The following is a 6,349-nucleotide window of genomic DNA, read 5'->3' on the forward strand; positions in this document are numbered from 1 at the left end:
TCATCAATTATCTAAAACACACATATTGGGCCTAGATGCACTTTCAATGACGAGGCGGCTCGAAGTTCAGCGCGGAGGACGAGTTAAAGCTAGGCGTGGGTTGCTTGGGAGACGGTGAGGTGGCTCGAAGCACGATGCGGAGGACAAGTTGATGCCGGGCATGAGGGATAGAGTCAGCCTCAATGGAGACAGTGGTCATCGTCTCCACTGAGGTCGCTTCTGTCTCTCAGGAACGGCTTCAAGAGAGTGAAATGATATGGCTACGGTGGGATGGCTACGGCTAGGCGGATGGTGAGGATGCGTTGAAGCCAGACACAAAGAACAGAGGCAGCCGTTGTGGAAACAGTGACCACCACTCTACTGCGATCTCTTCTGTCCCTCGGGAGCGACTTCAGGAGAGCGAAATGAGATAGGGGAGACTATGGGAGACAACTTCTATTTATAGAAGAATTATTACTGCTAGTTTGAATTACAAACTGGCAGTGATAACTACTGGTTCATCTTTGTCAATTATTAAAGGTACGTCTTTCTAAAACCAGTAGTGATAAATATTATCATTCTCGGTTTTGAATACAAACCGATAGAGATAAAAATTCTAACTACCGGTTATTAAAGACACATCTTTTTATGTATATCTTTTAAAAAAAATCGAAAGTGATAAATATTATCACTGCCAGTTTGGAATATGAACCGGTTGAAATAAAAATTATCACTCCCAGTTATTAAAGATGCGTTTTTTATACATGTCTTTTAAAGAACCGGAAGTGATAATAATATTATCACTGCCGATTCATATCGGCTCGTCTTTTGATACATGTCTGGAGCTTAAGAATCGGCAGTGATACTTTATTAATATCAATTATTGTTAAACCGATAGTGAAAAGAGGGCACGGATGACCCTTTCTATAGTAGTGTTGTCTCCTCCAACGAGACCTCCATTGCCTCCTCTACCACCACCTTCGACTTCGAGGAGGGTAAACTAATTGGTGACCACGACGTCCATGGGATGTGCGCAGAGGAGCTCACGGCGGTGATCAAAGCTACAGAGGAGCTTATGGCAGTTGAGATTAGGAATTGTTTCGAGATGCGGCTGGCCGGTGGGAGCTTAAAAGCTTTTCGATGCTGGAGACAAAGCACATTTATTTCTCACGGGTTGTTGGATGAACCGTGTGAGAGAAGCTTGGCTCCTTCGTATTCGATATGATTCTAGAGTATTATGCATGGTTGCACAATGGGCCTGTTTGAAATTACTATCTAGGATAGGTTCAAACTAGAATTGTGGGTAATATTTACTATATCTTACGGTTCTAGCTATATAATTTATCTCGCATGGTTTCCATCTAGATCTATAGGAGATATTTTTTTTCACACGGTTCGAAAGAAACAGTGTGAGTTATTGAGTCTTATATGAGTATATGCGGTATTGATGCATCTCCCAAGTTCCAGCTCACACCGCCAGGAACCTGTCAAGACAGTTCTAATTAGCGGGAGCGCATGAATGCCTCCTCGTGAACTGTTCCGACAGGAAGACAACGGACGCTCTTTCCTTGCACGAGCACTCCATGCCTTTGTTTTTTTTTGGATCAGCTACATGCCTTTGTTGGCATGTTTAGCCTGCCTGCTGTGCTTACAATAACTAGGTGGATTGGCGTGTCGTCACGTCTATTTTTTTTTTTCACAGAACATGAAAAAAAAATTAATTTAGGATATCTCAATATTTACTTATAAATTTATCAATATTTAACACATTCACTTAATTATAGAGAAAACAGTAGCACTTTCATGTATGCACATAATTTTAGCACGTAGACAACAGTAATACGAAACTAACAAAATTTATTTCATATTTTTTTAGTTTTATATATTTTTCTTTGTATTTTAGATTATTTCAGTCGATTTATCAATATAACTAATATTCATGTTGATATTTTTGGAATTTCTCGAAAATAAAATTATATTATATGTGTAAATATATGTATACATATACATATATATATACGTATATATACATATATAAATATACATATACGTATACATATATATACATATATCCATATATCTATACATACATATATTTGGGGTCCACTGCTACAGTACCTATAGCGCCCAAACCCCTGGGAGCTCTCCAAATCTTGGCTCGATAATATATGTTATAGATTATCAATATTTAACACATTCACTTAATTATAGGGAAAACAGTAGTACTTTCATGTATGCACATAATTTTAGCATGTAGACAACAGTAATTCGAAACTAACAAAATTTGTTTCATATTTTTTTGAATTTTATATATTTTTCTTTGTATTTTAGATTATTTCAGTTGATTTATCAATATAACTAATATTCATGTTGATATTTTTTGGAATTTCCCAAAAATAAAATTATATTATATGTGTAAATATATGTATACGTATATACATATACATATACATATATATACATATACATACATATATATATATATATATATCCGTATATCTATACATACACATATGTGGGGTCTACTACTACAGTACCTATAGTGCCCGAATCCCTGGGAGCTCTCTAAATCTTGGCTCGATAATATAGGTTATAGATAGATTAGCTGTAGAGCTCTCAACAAATTCATCTCCCCTCAACAAGTTTAGACAAAGTTCTTACTAAAAAGTAATTGGAAAACAATTTAAACAAAAAGTTATCGAAAGAACTTTCAACAATAACTTTTTTAGAAAAGGTTTTCAAAAAAAGATGATCAAACTTTTCCAAAAAAATGAATATATAACTTTTTCGAGATAACTTTAGCAACCGAAGTTTTCCCAAAAACTTGTCCACAAAATTGGTACCGTAAAACTTTTTTCAAAAAAAAAGATGATCTCGAAAAATTACTGAGAAATTTTTTTGAGATTTTTTTAACAAATTTATATCAATAACATTTATTACAAAAATTATATTAGTAACTTATATCAACAAGTTTTGTAATAGAACTTATTACAAATATTTTTTTAACAAATTTGTATCGAACAACTTTTCTAACAAATTTATTATCAATAACTTTTTTAAACAAACTTTTGTTAGTAATTTTTCTAACAAAAATTTATATCAGCTTAAAAAGAAAAAAAAACTTACTTTCTCTACTCACACACCGGCACGAGCGTGCAGTGGGTATGCAAAGCCAAAACCCATATGGTGGGGCCTACCCGGCGAACGCACTGCGACCCCATTTAATGTACCGGGACATGCTCCTATGTAGGGATGAAAACGGATCGAATATGTATGGAATTGAATTTGGATAGTACGATTTACCACATTTTAATCTGAATGCGAATACGGATCCAGATATCCTCGAATACGAATACGAATCCGAATAGTTCGAATACGAATCTGCATTCGGATATCTACTCGATTTTTGAAATTCAGGTCGAAAATTTAAATTTTTTAAAAATTTGACTGAAATTTAATAAAATTAGACTGAAATTTGTTCTAATTTGATTGGGCCGGAATTTTAGAAATTTTGTTCGAAATTCATGTTGGAAATTTAAATTTTTGATCAAATTTAACTGAAATTTGACTAAAATTTGTTCCAATTTGATTGGGTTGGAATTTCGTTCATATATGAAATTTAACTTTAGCAAAATTTGGTTCCCTGGTTGACGGATACGGATACGAATCGGATATCCACATTTGAATCCGAATCTCGAAAACGAATTCAGATATATCCATTTTAGTATCCATTTCAGAAACGAATACAGATACGAATATCCATATTCGTATTTTAACAAATACAAAATTAAATAATTCGAATTTTCTACCATTCATTTTCATCCCTACTTCTATAGGACTCTACTTTTGACTCGGCTATCTCGCCGTGCGTTTCTTACGACGAAGCACTCACGAGCGGAACAGTCTTTACGGGTCGCCTCCCGCTCGTACCATGCACATCTCAGTTTGCCCCAAGCCATGCCCGAGATGACTGGTCCAAGAAGGGAATACGACCAGAGCTGGGATCCCTTGTCGCTTTCGCCCACAACTCTCCAACGAATGACGACTCTCTCTCTCTCTCTCTCCAGCGCCAGTGATCTCCCTCTACCGGCCATGTTGACGACCTCAGCAGTGTCCTCAGTGGAGGCAGGAAAGGGCTTGCGACTAGAGCCACAGCAACAGCCGAAGGCGCATCTAGGGTTTTAAAACTTGAGTGGTATAATTTAGAAAGTTTAGTGTCGTGAAACTGCATTTTGAAATTTCAGAGACTTGGATGACACCTTATAGAACTTAAAAAAGTTTAGTTGGTTGAGCTGTCAAGAAAACAATGTTGTAATACTAAAGCTTGTGGTAAAGGCGCTTAGCCGTGAAGCCACGACAGCAAGAAAACAGAGGGCATCCGATCGCGATCGGGTGGTTATGGCTTTGCCTCAGACGAGGGTTCCCTCTCTCGGCGTGGATCGTCCGATCAGGATCGGCCTAGCTGCGGGCTCCCACTGCCGTATTCGTCTCGCATGCATTCTCAAAACGCGGGTGCTCATGTTCCATCTGATTCCCCAAATCAGCCAAGCGATTCCATCTGGTTCCCCAAGTCACGAATCCATTTGAGACATCCAGTTTGTGATTCACCTGTAGAGTGAGCATGCAAAAGACACAAAATTGATCGGCGGCGAAGAGACCCGATGTCATCAGCGGCTGTATGCGACGGTTGCGCCAGCAGGAGATCTTGCTGTGGGCTCCTTAGTATAAATCCACCGGAGCTTGGCTCCTCACGCTTCTACCTGTCAGCATGACGGCAGGCTTGAATCCACAGGGGTAGGTGCGAGGTTGAGTCGATTCGAAGGAGCTTAGTTGGCGTCGTGCGTATGGTGAGCTGGCGTGTGGGCCCGGTGGGCAGTGAGGTTGCGGTGGGGTATATAACCCAGATTGTAATTCGAATTGAACAAAGAAGAAAGACAATATTCAAAACTAGCTCCTCTGCTCTCATCCCACTCCTCTGAATTCTTCTCGTTCTTCGGTTCTGTTTCGTCTCTGAGAGTGATCCACATGCTCACGCCATTGGTGATCGAAGCCAGCGGCTAAGGGTGTTACAAGTGGTATCAGATTCATCGGTCCTCGACGGAATTAGTGACGGAATCGTTCTCTGCGAGGGTTGCTCGATGGCTGTTCGAGCGTAAAATTCCTGGAGCAGATTCGATTCGGAGCTCGCGGTGGTGACGGCGGGTGGTTGGATGTCGGTTTGGGTTGCTTGGCCTGTCCGAGCGCAAAATCCCTCGATCGGCTCCCAACCACGGCGGCGGTAGAATCGGCGAAGGGGACGACTTGGGGAGGAAGTTTTCTGAACCGATCCTCTCTTCTTCTAAGCTATCACGGCGCCACCAAAGCCCTCTCCGCAGACGGTGTTTGTGTTGGCGGCGATGGAGGCGGCGGAGAAAAAATTGGATGATCGTTGGGATCGCGTATTGGAGAGTCTGGATATGCTGTTTGCGAAGGTGGGCTCGATTGATGCTGTTCAGCAGCAACTTCGTGCCTAGTTGGACGTCACAGCGAAGTCGGTTGAGCAATCCAATCGAGATCAGCAACATTTGGCGCAACAAGTGGCAGCTACAACTCAATTGGTCGCGAAGTTTAGTCTCCCAGGGCCGTCTGAGCAGCAGGGTTGCAGTCCGCCGCGCTTCGGCAATACTTATGGCGATCCGTTACTTCCATGCCCGGTTTTTCGTCATCCACCTCCAGAAGGGTCTGTTCCTGCAGTTGAGCCGCAGATTACCTGTTTGACTGTAGTTCCCCCTCGTGGCACAACTGAAGTATCCAATATGCATCGTCCTTCTTTGCCCAAGTTGTTGTTTCCTAAGTTTGATGGGGACTGTCCGCGTATTTGGAAAGAGAAATGTCTCGATTATTTCCATCTGTATAATGTTGATGCATCAATGTGGTCCACAGTCGCTTCCTTACATATGGAAGGCCATGCTGCGAAGTGGTTGCAGGTGTATCGGTTGACCCATGGGCTGGGAGCTTGGGACCTCTTTATTGGAGCTGTTGAGGCCAAATTTGGTGTGGACGATTACAGGAGGGCAATTGGGGCATTATTGGACCTCAAGCAGACAGGATTGGTTGAGGATTATATTACTGCATTCGAGGAAATTCGCTATCAGGTGTTGATGTTTAACATGGGCCTGGATGAGCTATTCTTTGTCTCCCAATTTGTAAAAGGGTTAAAGGCAGAGTTGCGGGGTGCGGTTCAATCTCAAATACCTGAGACGGTTGATCGAGCTGCTTTATTGGCTAGAGTGCAGCAGAGGGTTTTGGCGCAAGGCAAGTTCAAACATCCTTTTCAGGGGTTTGTTTCTCGTGGGGTTGGCAAGGAGGATAACAAGTTGGGGTCCTCTGG

The sequence above is a fragment of the Phragmites australis genome, chromosome 15 (assembly GCF_958298935.1).
Source record: "Phragmites australis chromosome 15, lpPhrAust1.1, whole genome shotgun sequence".
Taxonomy (NCBI): Eukaryota; Viridiplantae; Streptophyta; class Magnoliopsida; order Poales; family Poaceae; genus Phragmites; species Phragmites australis.